The sequence below is a fragment of the Dermacentor andersoni genome, chromosome 1, assembly GCF_023375885.2.
Source record: "Dermacentor andersoni chromosome 1, qqDerAnde1_hic_scaffold, whole genome shotgun sequence".
NCBI lineage: Eukaryota > Metazoa > Arthropoda > Arachnida > Ixodida > Ixodidae > Dermacentor > Dermacentor andersoni.
Genome location: NC_092814.1, coordinates 264,105,679 through 264,129,206, shown reverse-complemented (window position 1 = coordinate 264,129,206; position 23,528 = coordinate 264,105,679). Strand labels below are relative to the sequence as shown.

Genomic DNA, 23,528 nt, shown 5'->3' with positions numbered 1-23,528 from the left:
TCAGTTTCCTATTTCGATGTGTCGTGCGAGTAATGTTCGCGGCTTCGAGCAGTCAAGCTCGTGGACTACAATTTCACAATCTGTCACAGACGATTTTTAGAAATTTTGTATGGTCTACAAAAAACAATTCAGGCTGCTTTGCAGCGCCGACTGTCTTTTTGTTCCGTGTGCTTCTGTAGTAGCGTCAGTACTTTAGTTAGTCGTCATTAACCGCGGCTTTGCTCTATGGAATTATATATGGTTTGGTACACTTAAGCGGAATTAAAATATGCAGCGTGATGGTCCGCCAGTACACACTAAGATATCGCGGTTAATCGTATTCTAAGGCCTGTTTTTTTCTCTCTCTCTCCTTGTGACACGTACCTTTCTAGACGGAACGTGCGAGATGGTCTGTAGACATTGCATATTAGCAGAAACCGCGCAGGGATACCTCGAATCGTAATCTAGAAATGGGCTGCATGCTCGACGTTTTACTGCAGCGTACGCAAAATCGATCAACACGCACCTTATGTAAAAAGATCTACATGGCCTCTTTCCTAGTGGTGGGGCTCTTGGTTCAAACCCAGCTATAGACGCACATTTTTTAATTGGCGTTGTCGAGGCGTTCAACCACGACGTTATTCCGTGTTACAGAGATAGCTGCATTCCGGGCTCAGACAAATAAAAAAAGAAAAGAAAGTGTGATACAGGCTGGCAGCAGGGCGAGTACAGAAGTTTCGCGGTTACTCTGTGTTTTTCGCTTGTGGCACTATACCGTCGACACTATAGTACTGGTACGTGGCACTATAGCCTAGTAGTAAACGTACATCGCAGGTTCATCACTGGATGACCACTTTCCCGAAGTGGGCTTCGTTGCATCAAAACCATTTGGGACTTGAAGACGAGGCTGCCAAGCCAACCTCGCAGCAACAAGCGAGTGAGCAAACTCAAGACGCTGTGGCACCAGACTCTTCAGAGCTATCCGGGGACTTCGGCCCTGCCGTCGGGACTTTAGACGCGCCGCCATGCTCGAAGTTTAATGCGGGGTATTGCCCGTTCACCGGGGACTACCCAATGTAAGTATGCTATGTGCACATTTGTTCAGCGCTGAGTAGCGTCGTGATGATATTGCTTCTGACGCGAGGTTCGAGTTTAGCGCGCGGAAAACACAAAACGAACAATCAGAGGGGACGATACACAGCACTGTACAGCCTCTCAAGAACACGCGACGAGGTTCGCAAAAATGGCAGCGTCTGGTACGATTGTATTACGAACACTTTTACGTTCTGGTGTAGCTGGTATCAGGCTCTGCAAGCACAAAGCTAAAGATTCGAGAGTATACCGTCGGCTTTTCAACGAAACAACGGAGTCGCCGTAGACGCATCGATGTAGCCAGCTTCTGGCTTTAGCGTCACTGCGGGGCGCCATCAGCCCCGATGCACCGCGCATGGTTAATATCTGCTTTCGACACCTGGCCACTCGCGTTCCCCCGCCGTGAAACAACGTTGGCGAGCCCTACGTGTTTGCGCGTTGCATTTGCTATTCGTTCCTCATAGAATGGCCGGCAGCGCCACATGTCACTCTTTCAGCCGTGATGAAACTACACATTTTGTTGCAAGTGTTAATTTTGCGACTTTCAATCATATGTTCTCTGTATACTATCTTCAGCCGCTTAGACGAAAGACGGACGCAAAGATCATTTGACCTTGGCCGAACTCTATAGGGTGTCTTTTTTAGCTGCACCAAGTTTAAAAAAAAATTCCCTGTGGTAGATAGCACAATTCTAGCCGTTCAGGTAAATTACTCGATGACGCGGCCATTACTTCTACGAGAAATCAAAATGCTTAATTGAATGATTAATATAACAGCACCAATCAATTTTTAATTAAGTATTTTAATGCACATATTTAAATCTAGGTATTGTAGCTAGTGAGCTTGCGAAGCATATCCACTTGGAACGAATATTGAGGATGGTGCAGGTTTCGAGATGCACGCTGTCAAAGTTGTGGTAAAAATGCGCTGTTCAACTCACTTTTTTTTAAGAAAACGGTTTTTTATGTATTGAAGTACAGAAGTAACTGGAACACCAATGCACTTCATCGGACACATTGAAAATTAATATCTCGAAGTTGGTGTGGTCCTGAGAGAGAGAGAAAGATAGAGAGAGAGAGAGAGAGAGAGAGCGAGAGAGAGCGATAGAAAGGCAAAGGAAGGACAGGGAGGCTAACCAGAGATTATGTCCGGTTGGTTACCCTGTGCCGGAGGAAGAGCAAAGGGGTGCGATAGGTGAGAGAGAGAAAGAATCCAACACACGCTTACAAACGCACACACGCGCGCGCACACACACACAATACAGAACTGTTTCTGTGGACACTGTCACGCAGACTGCGAAGGCGTTTCTAGTGTTACACAGTGTCAACGTCCCTTCCTACGTCACACAGTGTACAGTCACAATTTGTCACAAAGTCCGGTGCCTTTTAAATACCGCAGCAGTGCCTTCATAGCAGCTCACGCTGATGCCCGCGTAGGCCAGTTTCCAAGGACGTTGTTTTCCATTATTGGGCGCTTGTCCAGTTGGTCTAGGGTGGCTGAGAGGGCTGTTCTTTGCGGGTTGAAACAAGGCACAAACAAGGTGTGCAATTGTTTCGTTGTACCCGCAGAAGTCACAAAGTGGACTGTTGGCCATTCAGATAAGAAAAGAGTACGCATTTGAAAATGCTACACTAAGCCATAGACGGACTAGAAGGGTGCAGTTACGTCGTGGAAGGTCGGGTGGAATACGGAGCTGTAAATTAGGGTCCAGGGTATGAAGGCGTGCACTTGTGAAGTCGGATGAATTCCATTGAGCTAATGTTAGGTCACGCGCAAGCGCGGAAAGCTTTTCGCGGCGTCGGCCCTCGAAAGAGAAATGGCAAAGCAGTTGACGCTCTCATGGACAGATCGGGTAGCTGCGTCCGCTCAATCATTGCCATGTACGCCACAGTGACTAGGCGACCACTGATGCATAATGTCGTGTCCGTCGCCAACGATGCGATGGTGGACTTTCCCTTTGATCTCTGCGACGAGCTGCTCATGTGATCCATGGTGCAATGCTTCGAGTACACTCTGGAGGGCTGCCTTGCAATAACAGAATATCAACCATGCATGGGGTGGTTCCTCCTGAATGAAATGAAGAGCCACACGGAGGGCTACGAGTTCAGCAGGTGTCGTTGATGACAACGTTACGTTTTTAAGCTGTATTTTGACGGATCTTGCTGGAATCACCACAGCGGCAGCTGAACTTGTAGGTGTGACTGAGCCATCGATGTAAACATCTGCACTGTGTACCTCATGTAAAAGTCCTAATGCGGCCTTCTTCAGGGCAAACGACAGCATGTTGGCTTTCTTCGTAATTCCTGGGATGATGACGCGTATTTCAGGTTTGTGCAAGCACCATAAAGGTGAGGATGTTGCTAATGTAGGCATTTAGTTCGATGGCAACGAGGTACTATTGGCAGCAATTATACGACTGAAAGTTGTGTGTGGCCTTTCTACAGGTAAAGGAGCAAGATGGTGAGAAGGTAGTCGGGCAACTTGCCGAATATGCGCCCTGAGAGCTTCGGTGGCTTCGCGCTATGACAATCGTTGCCGCTGTAGACGCCTACTTCGGAAGACCAAGACACGTCCTTAGGGCTTGAGCTTGTATTTCCTGGAGTGCACGCAGATTTGTTTTGCAGGTGTTGCTTAGCACAGGGAGACTGTATTTTGCGAAGCCGAGAAATACTGCACTATAAAGCTGCTGCACTGACCGCACCGATCTGCCGCATGGCTTTCCGCCGAGAAATTTAAGGAGGTGTGTTATTGTCGTTAATCTACTCTTTAGGTATTGTTGCGCTTCAGGAGCGATCCCACCGTTAGCAACCAGTTTGTTGCGTTTGTAGGCGATCCCACTGCTAGCAACCTGTTTCTTGCGTACTCCAGGGTAGCGTACCGTACTGCTGCCGAGAAGTAGCGACGCCTGCCTTTCGAAGCTCGACCGACATTACTTATTGGGTAGCGTAGCGTTGTCGGCGGGCTGCAGGCATCCGGTAGACCATGGCGACCGAGCAAGGGTGAGACGATTTGCTAGTGCGAAACTTGCACTGTTTATTCAAAGGTAGTTGAAAGAAAATAAGAAGAGAATGAAGTATCAAGTATGAAGTATATATCAAAAGTACATTTCGGAGCCCCTTAAATAGGTTCTCTACAATCGTGTGGGCGGGATCTTGCTTCCGTCGATGACACGTGACAGGCACAGAGAGAAGGCCCCTCCTCCTGCAATACCGAGCACGGGAAGGAGAAGTCGATCCTCTTTTCGACGAATCCGGGGAGAAGGTCGGGTGAATGACCTCTTCGGCGCCGTGGGGTCCGGCCAAGAAGAGGGTTAGGGGATGACGTAGCACCCTCGGTGCCCGACCAAGAAGAGGGTAAGGGGATGACGTAGCACCCGCGGTGCCCGACCAAGTAGAGGGTAAGGGGATGACGTAGCACTCGCGGTGCCCGACCAAGTAGAGGGTTAGGGGATGAAGTAGCACCCGCGGTGCCCGACCAAGTAGAGGGTAAGGGGATGACGTATCGCCCCAATAGAGGGTAGGGGGATGACGTATGGCCCTTGGCGTCCGACCATACCTAACAGACTCTCCGGCGGGGGAGGAAGATCCCGACGTGTAGGGGCCAGCAGCCGCTGTACGAGGGATCGGCGTTTCGGTATTAGAATTCCCCGTAGAGGTCACGAACCCTTAGTTCGTAGCAGGTAGATTCCTGGGAGTGGTCATCCGTCCTCGTGGCGCTCTTGTGACTTTTCTCCTTGGTCCGGTCTGGTGAAATTGGTCTTGCAAGCAGGTCTCCGTCTCCTGCGTGGGCAAGCAACCACCCCAGAACAGTGCCGGACCAACAACCACAAAGCAGCGAGCACAAGGCCACTCTCCCCTAAGACACACCCGGCTTTTAACAAAAGAAAACCCGCTAAACCTTTCCCATTTCCTACGCGCGTCTTCCCCCCCTCAACACTAAAACCAGCCATTTCTTGAAGCGTTAGGACGTGGGTATTGAAATCAGCTAACAATCGGCTTCACTTCGGAAAAACATATGAATGCACGAAAAAATGCCACGGAAACCGGGATGAGCATGAGGCTTTCGATACTCTAGGGGCAACGACTTAAACCGTCGGCATTGCCGTTAAGCTGACCCTTCTTGAACCAGCGATATAGCAACTAGCTTCTGCACCGCCCAAACTACACGAACCGCATGTTCCCAACCTATCGCAGTGGCGTACTTATAGCACGTATTGGTGCCACTGAACAGTCTGGCCATCTTCACAAGTACGTAATCACAAGCGCGCTAGCCTTGTGGTCACTATTCAGAACGCGTACTTGCGTCGTAGGCAAACTTTTCATTACGCCTACTCACGTTTCTTCCTTTAGTCCCTACAGGACACGTAGCTGAAACGAGCAACTAAACTTGCGTAACTTACGCACTCCGCAGAACCCTTAAAAAATTTGCGCCTGCTAATAACTCGTTCTACGCACGCTCACTAAAGAAGTCAGAATACGGCTGCCCTCAACACACACGAGCAACCCAGTCATAATTCTGCTTCCTTCCCTCCACACAGGAGACGCGCTAATGGAACTAAGAACGCTTCTCGGTGCAAATCATGCACTCACTGAAAACTTACGCGTTTAACCTTAAAAAATAAAAAACGCATACAAGAAGAAGGTTAACTAAAACACACACGCGTTACCATAGGCCTCTCAACGATAACCTTGACACTCAGTTACTTACACACAAAAATTGAAAGCCTATCTACTTATTAATGAACACCTCGCGATACTACATGTTTACAAAAAACCACGTCTTTCAAATCTCGAGCTTCTCTAACAAAACACAAACAGAGCTCATACCTTACCTATTGAAAGAAACTCTAGTCTCAAATCGCGAAATTTTCCAAATGTTCAAAAATAAAACAAAACACTTCATTTCTACGGAAGCTCCCTTGGTCTCCCGTTTCAAACGTTTTTGACTGACTCATACTTTGAGCCGTACTCGAGGGGGTCGCGGACCGAAAGCTACTCTGACTTCCGAGGAACAACAAAAGGGCTGACTCACTATCAGCTCCCCCAAGACGTTAGAGTCCCCTGCCAATTTGCGTCCTGGCGCCCCGCTTTCATCATGACCTCGATTGACCGCGTCGCTACTCCCCACCTGGTCTCGTCTTGCCACCTTGCGCTTCTTTGTAGTGCACGCTGAGCTTCGAAAAGAACGACGGAACGACGAGGAATTTAACTGCCCCGTTCCCTTTTTCCGCGTCCGTGCAGAACATGCTTCTCGGTCCCCTTTTGACCGGTGGCTCGAACGTGTTTGATGCGTCAACATCGTCCGTGACGACCGCACCTTTCTTTTCGCCGCGCCCTGCCTTTTCGCGCCTGTCGCCGTCTTTGGCTTCGCTACTTTAGCCACCGCATTCCGATCCTTACGGCGCTTCTTTCTGCGGCGCTTTCTCTTTGAATTCTCCTTCATGTCGCCTTCTGGCGCCTCGTGCTGGCCGTTACACATCTGATCGGCCCGGATCGGTCTCTTGCCCGCACAGTCTGAGTGATTATCATTTAAATCGACTCTATCTTTGCCTCGACTGGCGGACAGCTCAACCGACTCTGGCGCAATGCAGCAGGCTTTACTCGAGCTATGCAACTCGCACTCTTGCGAACTGCCCTCTACTGCATTGCCCAGCTCACGCTGTGCATCGACACACAGCCCGTCGGTCTCGAGCGCTGTCTCACACGCACCGTCTGAATGATTCCTAATTAAATCATCCATCTCTAGGCTACCTAGACTGGCGGAAAGCCGCACCGATCCCTGAACCATGCAGTTGTTCTCTCGTGAGCTACGGAGCTCGCCATCCCGAGAACTACTCTCAAATGCATCGTCCAGCTGGCACCTCACTTCGGTACGCAGGTCTGACTCGACATGGGTGCTCGTGTCTGTCAAGTCCGCAGTATTCTGTACCTCGCTAACGACCTCGCTACAATGAGATGCGACGCACACGCGCGGTAACTGTGCCAATTTGTTCGCAGCTGGCCTAGCTGTCTCTACAGTCCTCTTTTGGCACAGCACCTCGTCGCTCTCACTCTGGCCTTTAAAGGCCTCTGTTGCCACTAAGGAATCGTTAGCAGCTAGCCCTTTCCGTTCGAGTATGACTGGGCCGCTAATCTCACAGGCAATACTTTTCTCGTCGGCTTTTGGCGAAAGTCTGCTAGATACATTCTCATTCTTTTGCTCTGTACTGCCTACAGAATTTTCAGACAGGCGTTGTCTTTGTTCCTTTAACTGCTGAAAATATTGTATCTGTTTTCTCAATGCCGCTACCTTTTTCTCGTGCTTTTGCTTACGTTCTTCTTCTAGGCGCTTACGCTCTTCTTTTTCCTCTAGGCGCTTACGCTCTTCTTTTTCCTCTAGGCGCTCACGCTCTTCTTTTTCCTCTAGGCGCTTACGCTCTTCCCTTTCCTCTAGGCGCTTACGCTCTTCCTCTTTCTCTTTAATGCTGTCTAGGCATTCCGTCAGTTCCTCGTCGTCTGCCCCGGTCGCTTCGATCGCCTCAATGATCTCCGGCTTTCTCTTTGATTTGGCAATTTGGAGGCCCAACTCTTTGGCCAAGCTCAACAATTCCGGCTTCTTTAGTGCCTTCAAGTTCATGGCAGCCCTTAGTGCAGCTAAACCTTCACTCTATACAACCTTGACGTACTCAAACTTCCGTCAACGGTTTAAAGAAAAATCACTGCTATGTACTTTCCAAAAAATACGTAAAAGCCAAGTGATATCTCAGTGAAGAAAAGCCGTGCACTCACCATATGCAGTCATGATCCAGACACCTTCCTTCCGAACGTTGTTGCCAGGACGAAGAGGCTACGATCTCGTAGTTGTCGTCCAAGTTGGGGTCTCCAGGATTCCGTATCCCAATCGCTGCCAGCCAGTTTGTTGCGCTTCAGGGGCGATCCCACCGTTAGCAACCAGTTTGTTGCGTTTGTAGACGATCCCACTGCTAGCAACCTGTTTCTTGCGTACTCCAGGGTAGCGTACCGTACTGCTGCCGAGAAGTAGCGACGCCTGCCTTTCGAAGCTCGACCGACATTACTTATTGGGTCGCGTAGCGTTGTCGGCGGGCTGCAGGCATCCGGTAGACCATGGCGACCGAGCAAGGGCAAGACGATTTGCTAGGGCGAAACTTGCACTGTTTATTCAAAGGTAGTTGAAAGAAAATAAGAAGAGAATGAAGTATCAAGTATGAAGTATATATCAAAAGTACATTTCGGAGCCCCTTAAATAGGCTCTCTACAATCGTGTGGGCGGGATCTTGCTTCCGTCGATGACACGTGACAGGCACAGAGAGAAGGCCCCTCCTCCTGCAATACCGAGCACGGGAAGGAGAAGTCGATCCTCTTTTCGACGAATCCGGGGAGAAGGTCGGGTGAATGACCTCTTCGGCGCCGTGGGGTCCGGCCAAGAAGAGGGTAAGGGGATGACGTAGCACCCTCGGTGCCCGACCAAGAAGAGGGTAAGGGGATGACGTAGTACCCGCGGTGCCCGACCAAGTAGAGGGTAAGGGGATGAAGCAGCACCCGCGGTGCCATACCAAGTAGAGGGTAAGGGGATGACGTATCGCCCCAATAGAGGGTAGGGGGATGACGTATGGCCCTTGGCGTCCGACCATAGCTAACAGTATGAAACGTGCGGGCTGCATGATAGGTCGCGGTCGGTAATTACCTCTAAAATGCAGTGTTTCCTTGCGTTTGCAACTGCTTGCCCATTGACGCTCACAAGGCCTCATTGCCTTCCGAGTGAATGCAACAGGGCAGCATTTCTCTGAATACAGCTCAGAATTCTGTTTTCGCAAGTACAACGTTGTTACGTAGCTGCCTTTTGTGGTCTTCCTCGTACATGCAGTCGTGTTATAGCCGACGCCTAGACTCAGATGTCATCAGCGTAGGCTGATACTTGAAGTGTGTTGGGAGACGACGAAGAAGTGGCTTTTGCGTGGAACCCAATTTTCTACTGCTCTCATTTGACGTGTATTTTTGCGTGTTCTCGCGAGGCGCCGCTCCCGATACCTTCTGCGACTGAAACGGAATCAACTAGGCGTCCGGGCAAGACAGACGTCACAGCCTCAAGCGCTTCGAGGAAGCGCAACCACCTCATGAGCGACACAGGCAGCGAGGACACCATGCTGTACTACTCTGCTTCAGAAGATGTGTCGGAAGGCGGTGACTACTTGACAGTTGTCAGGCAAAAAGGAAAGAGGAGAACCGTCACTGCTTCCTCGTCTTCAACAAGGATGACTGCGATGGCAAATCACAATGACACGGCTTATACCATCCTCTTCTTGCCTGAGACGCCGACCGACGAACTGAATCGGCTAAACAGGCAAGCCATATCTGTCACACTAGAGGCTCTTGTTCCGAGTGAGATTACGGATGTGAGAGTTAACATCCGTAAGAATATCCTCGCAGTCGATGTCAAGAAAAGAGCAGCGCTGGATATCTTCTGCACAGTCAAAGTGCTGGTCACGATAAATGTTCGAAACATAAAACCACAGGACAGCGATACTTTATCAAGTCATTTATGATGTCGATGAGTCAATCAACGACAAGGGCCTGCCTGTTTTGATTAAACCCACCACAGCGGATGTAACTATTATTGAAATCCGTAGCATAGGAGAATCACGTTATGTGAAGTTAACTTTCAAGGGAGGAAGCTTGCCGTCACATGTGAAAGTTGGATTTTTTTTGTCATCCAGTGCGAGCTTTCGTTCCGAGACCACTTCAGTGCCGTGATTGTTTTAGGATCGGTCATGTCAGCGGTATATGCAAAAATTCGACCGTGTGCCCAAAATGCTCTGAGCAGCACAGCGCTGACGCTTGCCGAGCGACTGACTTCAAATGTACCAGTGGCTCTGGTCCCCATGTAGTATCGTCGAAAGACTGCCCGAGACACAAGACAGAGCTGAAAGTCCTCAAACGCTGAGAGACAACTCAACGCCCAGAGAAGCCGCCGCCAAAGTGCGACGGCGTCGTGCCCGCCGCAGATGATCTTCGTCTGTTAAATATACTGATGCCGTCGTAAGAAAGACGCTACTTCCTGCAGCTGGTGCTCCCAAGGCACTCACCCACATTAACAACACTGGGTCTGGTGGCGCAGTGAATACGTCTACTGGAGACGCCTGGCCTGCACTTCCGACATTAAATCCTCCAGCAGAACAAAGTCCGACGGTGGACTACCTAGAAACCAATGACTACACAGATCGGGTGCAAGGTCAAGACAAGTAAGTAATCGAAATAATCAAGTATCTAATTAAAGTCATTCGCGTGATGATAATTCACATGCAGACGCCATCTTCTCGAGGTGCACTTGTGGGGTCTTCGTGTCTCACAGGAGTACCGACCACCGCGGGTTTGAGCTTAGCGAGCCACAGAGCCGCGTCAGCCGTCAGCCTCTAGCGCCGCTGCGCGCGAGCTCAGGCCGCAAGGGGCTACCGAGCCCTGAGTTAGCGGAAACCGTTTATTGTATCCGGCGGCACCCGACACAGCAGAAACGCCCGCTTCCGGGGCGGCGGGGAACTAAAAGGGTGCCGCACAAAGTGCGAAAAATACAGTCAGGGGCGCCTATAGCACGTCGCTGCGAGACCACAGGCTCAAGCTGGGACACGCCACTAGGAAAAGTCCCGGTGGCTATGCTACTTGCTCTAGCGATAACCAATGGGCCAACTCGCGAGAGCTCGGGCAATCTATTTCGGCTTGGGCCTCCGATAAGTGCAGCTCGGCGTGGTACGACACACGCTACCATCACGACAGTAGCCACCAGGGGCCGCTTCGTGACGCCTAGCTCCGCCCTCACCGTGAACCATCGCGAGTGGAGCGCCACCGCTGTCAACTGGTTCGGAGCAAGGAGGGAGTGAGGCGTAGGTATTGCAGAAACAGGTGAAATGCACCCGCGCAATGGCGCCGTCGAATTCTCTAAATCCCCACAAGTACAAGTGCTGGACGGTCTGGATCCGGTTCTCGCGAGCCTCGAATAGCAGGCGCAATGGCTCTACCGCCTCACCCGTTCTTCAGACAAGTCAATGAAGCGTCCATTATGCAATGGAATGCTCGTGGACTGAAATCTCGTATTGTTGATTTCCGCCAATACGTTTCCGCCAATCGATTCCCCATTATTGTTGTCTGTGAACCGAACCTACAGAAACCCGTTCGGCTCTCAGGACATGAACCTTATGTGTCATTGACTTGTAATAAACGCGAAGAAAGGGTGTTAACCGAGGGGCCCGTTTTTATTAGTCATATCATAAGAAGCCAACAAACACTGACACCGAGGACAACATAGGCGAAATTACTTGTGCTTAATAAATTAAATAATGAAACGATAAATTAATGGAAATGAAAGTGGATGGAAAAACTTGCCGCAAGGTGGGGAACGATCCACAACCTTCGCATGCGATTTCATTTATTAAGCACAAGTAATTTCCGCTATGTTGTCCTCGGTGCCAGTGTTTGTTGGCTTCTTATGATATGATTGACTTGTAATGACATTAGCAAGGTGATCATCTACATACGGTGTGCCCCAAGGCACCGTCTTGGGGCCCCTGCTTTTTCTTATATTTATGAACGACTTACCCAGTAACCTTTATTCTTCTGTACATCTTTTTTCTGATGACTGCGTCCTTTTTCGGGAAATAACAAATGATAGTGACAAGCACATTATTCAGTCTGACCTTAACGCTATCTCAACATGGTGCAAAGCTTGGAATATGACTTTAAATGCTGAAAAGTGCAAACTTATGCGCATCTCTCGTGTTAATAGTGAATTACCCGTATATACTCTTAATGGTGTGTTACTTGATCCTGTTACAAGATATAAGTACCTCGGAATTCATATTACGTCTAACCTTAGCTGGCATGCGCACATTGAGCACATCACAAACAAAGCTGATCGCATGCTCGGATATCTCAGACGTAACTTTCACACAGCCCGAACTAGCATCAAACTTCTACTCTATACCACACTCGTACGTTCACAACTAGAATATGCTTCATCAATCTAGGACCCTGGTGTTAAGAGTTTGATCGACCTACTGGAGATGGTACAACACAAATCAGCGCAGTTTATTCTCTATGGCTTTCAGCGTAGATCAAGCGTAACCACTATGAAGACTACCCTGGGCCTAACTTCACTTGCATCACGACGCAAAATTACACGCCTGTGCCTTTTTCACAAAATATTTCATCATGAGTCTATTTGGTACGAGTTGCTTCTTCTCCCTTCATATTTTTCACGCCGCACAAATCATATACATGAGGCAGGCGTTTCTACATGCAAAACTAAAACATTCTCGGATTCTTTTATTCCTGGCACGTCATATTACTTGAACCACCTTCCTTCCTCAATTGCCACAATTCCTGACCCTGTATTGTTTGGACTGCTGTTACCGCTTCTATAGAATGATATATTGTGTTGATCACTTATTCTAACTTATCTATGTTTTGGTAATTTATTGTTCTCTGCTGTTGTTTGTATTTTCAGTGTTATTATGTATTACCCACTCCCCTCTGTAATACATTGCCCTGAGGGTAAAATAAATAAATAAATAAATAAATAAATAAACTAACTTATGTTGTCCATCCAGTACGGCCTCATGACACTAATCAACACGTCTGTTAAAACGTGAAAAAACACAAACTTCCGTTTACTCTAGTGAGCGCTTGCCTTTCTCCAACTAGTTGTTTCGATAGACAGAGACTGAGTGACATTTTAGATACGACTCCTGGTCCATGGATTGTTGTGGGGGACTTTAACGCACATCATTCACTTTGGGGAAGTATCAAGGTATGTTACGAAGGAAGAAACATCGTTTTCTTTGCCTGCGACCCTGAACTTTGCTGTCTAAACGATGGCAGTCCCACGTTTCTGCGCAGCCGGACGTACATCAGTTGTTTAGACTTAGTTTTTGTCTCGCGATGCCTCACTCGCTGCGTCCATTGGTTCGCAGATATAGAAACTCACAGAAGCGACCACATTCCTACCTAACTGAAGCTAACCAAATCGATTTCATCAAGTTTTCAAGAAACAATCGGATCACTGTGTTTAAATCACTTATGGAAGACGCATGCCACAAAGGCTTTTCGTCCACACTGGAAATTCAGATAGCCAATGCTATACAGGATGCTACGCGTTCATTTCGGGCATTGGAGAAATAAACGGATTTTGATGCGGCAATAGAGAGCCTCCGTGCAATCCGCCGGCGAGCGGAGCGACGGTACAGACGGACTAAATCGGTTTACGACCTTAGAGACGCCAGACGCTTTCAAAAGAAAACTCAGCGTCGCATTGCTGTATTGCAGATTCAACGCTGGAAATCTTTTTGAAAGTTCCTCGATCCGCGTACACCTCTGTCGGTTGTCTGGAGAACAGTCCGTGGACTACGAACAGCTCCTCAACAGCGCCGTCCATTTAAATCTCTAGCCCTCCATCAAGGACGCCGAGAAGTCAACGTAGCCGAAGGTTACTGCGCAAGGATCGCGGTCCCGACGTGCCAGCCTTGCACGCGTATTTCTATTGCCCCCCTTTGCACCCGGGATCCTCGTATAAACGCTTCTTTCTCCATCGAAGAACGGGAGGCCGCACTTGCTGGGTGCAGGCGATCTTCGTCACCAGGACCCGATGGCATCACATACTCTGCGCTTGTAAACCTTCTTTAAGAGACAAGAGATGCACTTCTTGGCCTATAAAACGCATCATGGCGTGACGGCCTGATCCCTGCCACATGGAAATCCAGTCACCTTGTTCCACTCCTCAAGCCTGGCGAATCTCCATTGGAATTGTCATCTTACCGTCCAATAGCACTGGTCAACTGTGTGGGCAAGGTAATGGAGAGAATGATCCTTACACGGTTAGAATCATACTTGAAATTTCACCGCATCTATCCAGAGTTAATGGCTGTGTCGACGCGGACGCTCGTCAATAGATAGCGTTATTGACCTTGTAACGTATGCACAGCACACAAACACCTGAAACGAATTTCGGCGGCCTTATTCCTTGAGGTTAAAGGTACCTTCACAAATTAAGATCATCATTCAATTCTGCACGCCTTAGAAGCTGTAGGGATTGGTGAACACGTCTTAGGCTGGATACGCGGCTATTTGAATGGAAGATCTTTCTTTATTAGGAATGAAGAACGACCCACGCCGTCTAGCTATACCAGTAGTGGTGTACGGCGAGGCGGAGTACTCAGCCCTACCTTCTTCAACCTGGTGCTTCTTTGTCTCGCCGATTCGTTATCGCAAACCGTACAGCTCTCCGTATATGCACATAAGATTTGCATATGGGCTTCAGGAGTGACACGCGTCCAAATCCGCGCACGGCTTCAGCAGGCGTCAACAGCCGTGTCAACATACCCAAAAAGACAAGGCCTGGAACTTTCACCGGAGAAGTGTGCACTCGTTGCTTTTACTCGCAAAACGATGGCCCCGTATGCTTTGCGGATCAATGATCAAAATGTACCACACTAGACGAATGCACCAATTTCTTGGCGTCATTATTGATAGAGACTTGTCTTTGAGCCCTCACGTCTCGTTCATGACAAAGCGTTTGGCCGCCATTGTGGACCTTCTCGCGTTCCTCATCGGGAAGTCCTGGGGCGCAACAGTGCCATCGACGTTGCAACTAGATAAAGCACTATTTTTGGGCTACCTGTGGTACAACTTACCTATACTAAGAAATACTTGCGCTACAATTACCCGCAGACTCCAGAGTGTGCAAGCCCAAGCGCTCAGAACTTGTCTTTGTCTCCCAAAAACTACTTCATCGATTGCGACAGTGGCGACGCTCCTTTGACAGTCTACATTGCTACAGATGTCCTGAGAGCACACATCCGACACCTGACTCGGATCCCCTCACACCATCTTGCTTCCTTGCCAGCAAAGAGGCCACATTCAACATTTGCCAAAAGTATTGTAAGGCATCAGTCCTACTTGCCCTCACAATTCACGCCTACTACATGATTATCAGACCCATTGTGGTGTCTGAACCGGCCGAAAGTGCAATTGACAATTCCGGGCATCAGAACGAAAGCTGGAGTGCTGTTGCAAGCTTTGAAGCAAGCGACTTTGGAACACATTTAGAACGTGCACAGATTCCGGCAACATGTCTACACAGGTGGGTCGGTGAAACTCAACAGCTCTGCTGCTGCAGTCATCATCCCGGTAAAATCTGAAGAAATCAGGTTGAAGACTTTATGTACGTGTTACAACTTCGACGGCTGCAGAACTTGCGGCACTCCGGGTTGCACTTAATTTTATTGATCAGGAATCACCGCAACAATGGAGTCTTTAGTGATGCCAAGGCAGCCCTTCAATGCGTACAAAGCGCAACGCGCCAGGGACCCAATAAACAACTGGCCTCAGAAATTCGACACATATATCATCGTAGCCATGATAAGGGACACAACATAATCTTTCAATGGCTTCCAGGACATTGCAACATCAACGGGAATGACCACTTCACTTTATTTCCTTAAAGACCCCACAAGGGGGTGTTGCATAAGGGGTGGGTTGTATAGAGATGTTAATAATGCCACAGGTTGTTAACAAGACAGGTACATGGATACACTTTGAATAAAACGTGATGTGCAGGTGATTGAAACAATGTCGTGGGGAAGGCCATTCCATTCTGAAGTTGCGCGGCAAAAAAATGATGCAGAAGAAGTTGTGGTGCCAGAACGGGGTCGGGTGACTTGAAGTGGATGGCCCGCGCGGGAGGAAGGGCGCGCCGCGAGAGCGATGTAAGGTGGATAGCTGAAAGAACTGTGATAAAACTTGGGGTAAAGTGATAGTGTGGCGATCCTGCGGCGAGACGAAAGAGTGGGCAGACCAGATTCATTTTTAAGAGATCACACGCTGATATCATATGAATAAGAAGAATGAATGAAGCGAACAGCACAATTTTGCACTGCTTCGATAGCGTTGATCAAATAAACTTGGTGAAGGCTCCAGAATGGTGTGCATACTCAAGTTTGGGTCGAATTAGCGATTGGTAAGCCAAAAGTGTTACGTGGTAGGGTGAGTGACGTTTTATATAAATCCTAATGATCGGTTAGCCGATGAAATGATATTCGTGACATGGGTGCGCCAGGAAAGATCAGGGGTTAGTGTTACACCAAGGTATTTATAGGATTCACTTGTTTCAACTGGTATGTTAGTGATTGCATAGGGAAATTGGAGCGGATTTTTGCGGTGGTGGAAGGAAACTAATTTACATTTGTTAGGATTAAGGGTCATTAGCCATTAGGGTCATTAGGGTCATTAGGTTACACCAGTCGAACACTTTATTAAGATCATGCTGTAGGGATATTTGGTCAGATTTGTTGGTTATTTTGCGGCAGATAACACAGTCGTCAGCGAACATGCATGCGGATGTTACATAATAAATTAATAATTATGGGGTTTTACGTGCCAAAACCACTTTCTGATTATGAAGCACGCCGTAATGGAGGACTCCGGAAATTTCGACCACCTGGGGTTCTTTACCGTGCACCTAAATCTAAGTACACGGGTGTTTTCGCATTTCGCCCCCATCGAAATGCGGCCGCCGTGGTCGGGATTCGATCCCGCGACCTCGTGCTCAGCAGCCCAACACATAATAAATGGTTAGGCAAGTCGTTGATACATACATACATATATATATATATATATCAGAAATATTAGAAATACGCAGACGAAGCCGCCAGATCTGCACATGAAAATGGTCAAGTTTTCTTGGTTCCGCTTTTGCGAACAGACGACGCAGCTGGGCTGCGATTGATGTCCCATGAATGTACTTTGCCCGTGTGGGATTCGAACGTTTTGACTATGTGTCATTTGCGTTCGTTGATTCCGGATATACGGATGCATCTACTGCCTGGGTTAACACGACGTGAACAGACTATGCTGTACCGTCTGTGGCTAGGCGTTGCATTTACGAACCCATATGCTTTCCTCATTGGAATGGCCAACAGCCCCACGTGCGGCACATGCAGCAGCGATGAGACGCTCGCACACATTATCTGTCTTTGCCCACAATATAGTGCCCAGAGAGAAGTGATGCGCAGAGTGCTAGACCAATTGGACAATCGTCCAGCATCATAATTAAAAGCTTTAGGTCAGTGCTCCCAAAGAACATCTGCGCTGAAGGCCTTACTATCTTTACTAAGGTTCCTGCGGTCTACGGAGCTTCACGATAGAATTTAAGAACGCCGCCCCCTACTGCTTCATAGTGTACGCCATTTGTGTTCGTCTCTCCTTCTCTCTCTCTATCTCCCCCTTCCACTCTCTTTCTCTTTTATCCCCCTTAACCCTTCCCCCCTGCAGGGTAGCCGACCGGAACTACGTGTGGTTAGCCTCCCTGCCTTTCTATGCATCATTTTGCTCTCTCTCTGAAGTGTGTTGGGCAAGCATCGGACAAGACCAACGAGCACTAGGTTGAATAGTGTTTGGCTCAACACCGCGCCTTGCGGTACTCCACGGAATGTTTGGTGGTGAGTCGTGGCGCCATCCTGTCGGTCAAATAACTGCGTAGCCACTGAAGACAGCGGCCACCAATTCCGGCTTTAATCAGAGCCTCTATAATGGCATAATGTGCCACATTATTCCTAGGTGCCGTTTAATGTCAAAGAACAATGCCATAATGAGTAGTTTCAGACGCTTTTGATGTTGAACAAATGTGACCAAATTGATGACATTATCAATAGATGAGCACCCACGCCGGAAGACAGCCTAGCGTCTGAGTACGCGTTGTAACTTTCCAGGTAGTATTCCAGGTGCGTCAAAATCAATCTTTCCATTATTTTCCCGATGCTACTGGCCAGAGCGATGGGCGGTATGATGATAAATCTAACGGTGATTTACCAGCTTTGAGAAGCGGAACCAAACGACGGCATTTCCATTCACCTGGAACCAAACCATTGCGCCAAGACTCGTTGTAAAGGTTTAGCAGAATGAGTCGTGCTTTCTGCCCAAGATTGCCGAGCGCCGCATTGGTAAAGCCGTCCGGCTCAGGTGAGGAAGAGCCCCTGTAATTCACCAGTGGCGCTTCAAGCTTCTCCACCGAAAACATCACATCCATGCGAGAGTCCCGAGGCACAGGAGTGACACCTGGTGTGAGTGCGCGTTGGGGCTGCAAGCTGGCAAGTCTTGAGCAAAATTATTCAGCATCTCAATCTCTCTTCGACCTTGTTGCAAAGCGAGAGATTTGAAATGAACACGCTGTTACAGTGATACGCAAATTCCACGCGCGGTTCCGCATATCTGACATGAGCGCTGACGTGGATCCAACGGCTCATAGAATCATTTACATCTTTGAGATTCTGGCGTATCGATGCGGCACTGAATCTTTTTTTTCCTCCGCCTTGCCTCTCTGAGGTCGAGGAGGGATTTAGTACTGCTGTATCTACTATCAGGCCGACGGCGAATCGCTCGTAGTCGCTGCAGTTCGGCATCAAATTCTTCATATTCAGGGAAAAGCTGAAAACGGCGCGTAACCTCTTGCATCTTCTTTTGAATTTAGTGTTCCAGGATAGAATGGTTCCCTTCCTGACATACTTCCTCCATGTGTGACCGAAACGCCGACCAGTCAATTCGTTGGAGAGTCGTGAAGGAGCATTTAAATAGTCCATTGATCTTTAGATACGAATGAATATGGTCGCTTCCATGTGATTCGACACCTGGGAACCATTGCACGTTTCTTTCAAGACACCGAGAGACCAGGGTCACATCTAGGCAGCTGCTCTATGTAAGCCCTCGTAAACTGAATTGACTCTATTTATCCTGTTTACAACACTAAGGAAGCAGAAGCTAAAGGCCATGTGGTCTGACAAAGGCTTCTGCTCCTACAACAAGTCAGCATGCAGGCCATACGCAGCACACAAATCATAGACTTTCCAAAATAAACCGGAGTGTCGCGATACAGAATATTATTTTCGTAAAAAAATGTCTACAAGAAGTGAAAAATCGGACAGAATACACTTAAAACACATTTTGTTCCAAACTACAACTATAACCTGAAAACAGAAGAAACACTGACAATTTATACTGCAGTTCTAATCAGACAAGCTCAGTATTGTACGCAATAAGAAAAGTTTCATATGATTTATTCGAACCTTCCATAATTTCATGATCAAAATCACGTAGGCGATTTAGTAGTGTAGGTGCCTGGTAACTGGCTAGCTGTTTTCCTAATTGGTTCTTATTTAGGTGTTCTGATATTACGTTTGCGAAAGTTCTAGAGCAGATTTGTGGGTACATTCAGAATGTACCATGATTTCTTTTGTTACTTTATTGCATCGACTTGTAGTAATGCACCTGCCTTGCCTTTAACATAGAATCTTTTAGAAAAAAAAATTGTTTTGGTTCTAGAGTTCTGTACAAGGCCATGATATCGCTCGAATGCACGTAAGACTTTTTTTGCAGTACTATCAGTTTATTATAAATTTTTTTGCGCAGTATAGTGCCGCAAATTAATAGGCAATATGTTAATCGAGAATAAAAAGTGCGTAGTACAATAAAATTTTTAACCATGGAGAAACTAAGATACTCAGTCTGTATAAACAACCAACAGTTCTGCTTAGTTCCATAGCAATTTTGTCGATGTGCCTGTTCCAGGCCAAATCTTCTTGGAACCACACTCCGAGAAATTTTTGTCGTTTTACTTGCTCTATGATCTGGTCGGACTACCATCGTTGAGGCAATAAAGGTCATGCTGGTTGACAAAGGGTACTAGTCTCCTTCCCCTGAAGTCCATCTTCAAACTCCCCCAAAGCGGATGGTGAGCATTGAAATCTCCGGTCAGAGTCGTAGGGCCGGATGTCGCTGATAAGACGTTGTGCAGTCGTTTAGAGTCCTGAGAATTCGTTCCAAGTGGATAGGCTGGCGAACTCCGCGGCTACAATTCGTGAATTGAAACTGTGTCGTAAAGTAAGTAATTAAATGTTATTAGTGTAAGTATGTTAGTTATTCAATTAGGCATTTTGATTTCTCGTTGAAGTTACGGCCTCCTCATCGAGCAGTTTAGCTCAAGGGTAAAAATTGTGCTGTCTGCGAGAGGCAATCTTTTTTTAGTTTCGTGCTAGTACCCCGCAGGGGCGTCTGCGTCAGCAGGCGTTTGGTGTGTTGCGACACCACGTACCCGAGCACACGAGGGTTGGACCCTCCCGCGTTTAACCGTGCGCGGCTTAGCCGTGTCCGGGGAAAGGGGGATCCTGGGGGTTGAGCCGATGCCGGGTGTTCGGACCTTTAAGGCCCCCCGGCGGAGGCAACACACCTCTTTGGCCTCTGCTTCACGTAGACGGCACCCCCGGACTGACGCACCCGGGGGAAATCGGTAGTTGCCTTTTCCTGTCTCTCGCTCTCCCTCCAACCTTCGTCTTTCTCTCACTTTCCATCTTTCCTGTCTTCTCCTCGCTTCTCTTTACTTCCAATTTTTCCAGGCAGCAAGGGTTAACCTTGTGTGAATAACCAACCTAGGTTATTTCATATTTGGTTATAGTGGTAATGTACAGCTGGCGTTAGCAGGCCGTGTTTCACAGGCCCTGCAGCGTCCCCTTGTAGGACTCCACGGTGGGTGGCTGGCGTTACTGCCGAAATTCGAATCTCCTATGGCTACTTCCTTTCCCCCACTACCTGATCGCTCCCTGAAGAGGGGGCGCACCGATGATGTCTTAGAATTTTTTGCCCGTCAAAAAGAAATTTTTCCTCGCTTCCATGTAGTCCACTCCGAAACACCAAACAAACCCGTGCGAACAATCTCACCATTCCTCGTGTCCAAGTCTCTGACCCAAGTTTTTGGTACAGGTTACAAAGCATCCAGAATGGCAAGTGGTGATCTCCTCTTGGAGCTCCGCAACCTGAAGCAATATGAAAAGCTACCCAATCTAGTATCATTTGGCGACGCCAAAGTAACAGTAACACCGCATCGTACTATGAATACCACCCGTGGTGTAGTCTCCGATGATGATCTCTTGGAACTGACTGAGGCTGAGCTCTTGGAGGGCTTTAGTGAGCAGAACGTCATCAACGTTAAGCGAATTAAGATAAGGCGTGATAATAAGGAAATTCAGATCAAACACCTGATTCTTACTTTTGGCACAAGTGTTCTGCCCGAGTCCATCGAGGCCGGCTATGTCAAGCTCCGTGTTCGCCCATATGTCCCAAATCCCCTGCGTTGCTTCAAGTGCCAGCGTTTCGGTCACAGTTCACAGAGCTGTCGAGGCCGCCAAACCTGCGCGAAATGCAGTGCTCATGAGCACACCTCTGAAACTTGTGAAAACTCTCTCCATTGTGTAAACTGTGAAGGGGAGCACGCTGCATACTCGCGGTCGTGCCCATCGTGGAAGAAAGAAAAGGAAATAGTTACAATTAAAGTAAAAGAAAACATTAGTTTCAAAGAGGCACGCAGGCGGGTATCCTTCCTGCCAAAGAACACCTTTGCCGAAGTGGCGCGTCAGGGGGCAGCGCCACAACGGTCTCCGGCGGCTGTCCGACCCACACTCGGTGAGCCGGCAGTGACGCTATCCGCCCCCCCGGCGTATGCAGCTAGTGCTGCTACGCCAACCCAGCAGACGGGGCCATCTACCTCCGGGCAGGTGACTTCAATGGCCTCGTCCAACGTGCCGAGGCCTTCACGCCAAACAAAGCGCTCGGAAGAGCGCGTGTCCAGCGCCTCGCAAGAGGCGATGGACACAACCACCAGCAAGACGGCACCACCAGCGCCTAAGGAGCGGCGAGGGGGTCTCGATCGCTCCAAAAGAGACAAAACTCCCGTCACGGCGCCAGAAAAAGGCCCGTGAGCTAACATCAGTCTCTTAAACACACAGCACCCTACACATATAGCATAATGGATACACAGATACTACAATGGAATGTGCGAGGACTTCTACATAACCTCGACGACATTAAAGAGCTCCTACATGAATATAGACCAAATGTGCTGTGTGTTCAAGAAACGCACCTCAAACATACGCAAACTGATTTTCTCCGACAGTACGCTATTTTTCGTAAAGACCGTGATGACACTGTCGTGTCGTCCGGAGGTGTGGCCATTATAGTTGCCAAAAGTGTTGCTTGCCGGGAATTAAGACTTCGTACGCCCCTAGAGGCAGTTGCTGTCCGAGGAGTGTTGTTGAACAAATTAGTCACGATTAGTTCCATATACATTCCTCCGAATTACCATCTTCACAAAACAGAATTTCAAAACTATATAGATGAACTTCCGGCACCTTACATAGTTGCCGGCGACTTCAACGCACATAACACTCTGTGGGGAGATTCTCGTTGCGATGCGAGAGGTCGCCTAATTGAAAACTTCCTCTCCTCCTCAGGAGCATGCATAATTAACAAGAAAGAGCCGACGTACTACAGTGTGGCACATAACACGTACTCATCAATAGACTTAAGTATAGTATCGAGTACACTAATTCCGTATATTGAGTGGAGTGTTCTGAAGAACTGCTGTGGGAGCGACCACTTTCCAATTATTTTAAACCTAACGAAACAGGATGCATGCTCGCCACATTTTCCGCAATGGAACATTAACTCAGCCAACTGGGAACTGTTCCAAGAGTTGACGTATTTAGGCGAAGATAACATTGCTGGATTAAATATAGACGACGCTGTGGCATATCTAACAGGTTTTATTACTGACGCTGCAACTAAATGTATCAACCAAACTAACGGTTTGGCAAGTAAACGTCGCATCCCATGGTGGAACGACGAATGTCGGAAAGCACGAAAAAATCAAAATAAGGCCTGGAGATTGCTTCGAAATTGTCCAACTGCTGAAAACTTTATTAAATTCAAACAAGTCAAGTTACAAGGCCGGAGAACACGTCGACGAGCAAAGAGAGAAAGCTGGGATAGGTACATCTCCAGTATAAATTCATACACTGATGAAACAAGAGTATGGAATAGGGTAAATAAGTTAATAGGCCGGGAGTCACATCCCCTACCGTTAGTAAGTAGCCAAGGTGACAGCCTGGAAAATCAGGCGGATTCTCTAGGCGACCACTTTCAATATATCTGCAGTGCATCGCACTATACAGAAACATTTCTAAGACACAAAGAACGCGAGGAGCGGCATCCCCTAAACCGCAAAGGCTCATCGAGTGATGCTTACAATTGTCCATTTACTTTGGCGGAACTTAAGGCGTCTCTGGCTTCTTGCAACCACTCGGCGCCAGGTGGCGATCGTATCATGTACGAAATGATTAGGCACCTACACCCTGAAGCTCTGGAAACACTTCTATGTCTTTTTAATACCATGCGGGCGGCGGGGTACATTCCATCGTCCTGTAAACAAGCTATAGTTATTCCCATACTCAAACAAGGGAAAGATCCGGCCTTAGCCAGCAGCTACAGGCCAATAGCGCTAACAAGCTGTCTGTGCAAAGCTTTTGAAAAAATGGTAAACCGGCGCTTAATCAGCTTCTTAGAGAGCAACAATAAACTAGACCCCCTTCAATG

At 48.1% G+C, this 23,528-nt stretch overlaps 1 long non-coding RNA gene across 1 annotated transcript in view; it reads left to right on the top strand.

The window, feature by feature from the left end:
* The first annotated feature begins 252 nt into the window (after positions 1 to 252).
* LOC129380887 (uncharacterized) overlaps positions 253 to 23,528 on the top strand; it is a 38,963-nt gene continuing 15,687 nt past the window's right edge. The window contains exon 1 of the long non-coding RNA XR_011892273.1: positions 253 to 1,055. This is a non-coding gene — a long non-coding RNA (uncharacterized lncRNA). The remainder of the gene's footprint in view (positions 1,056 to 23,528) is intronic.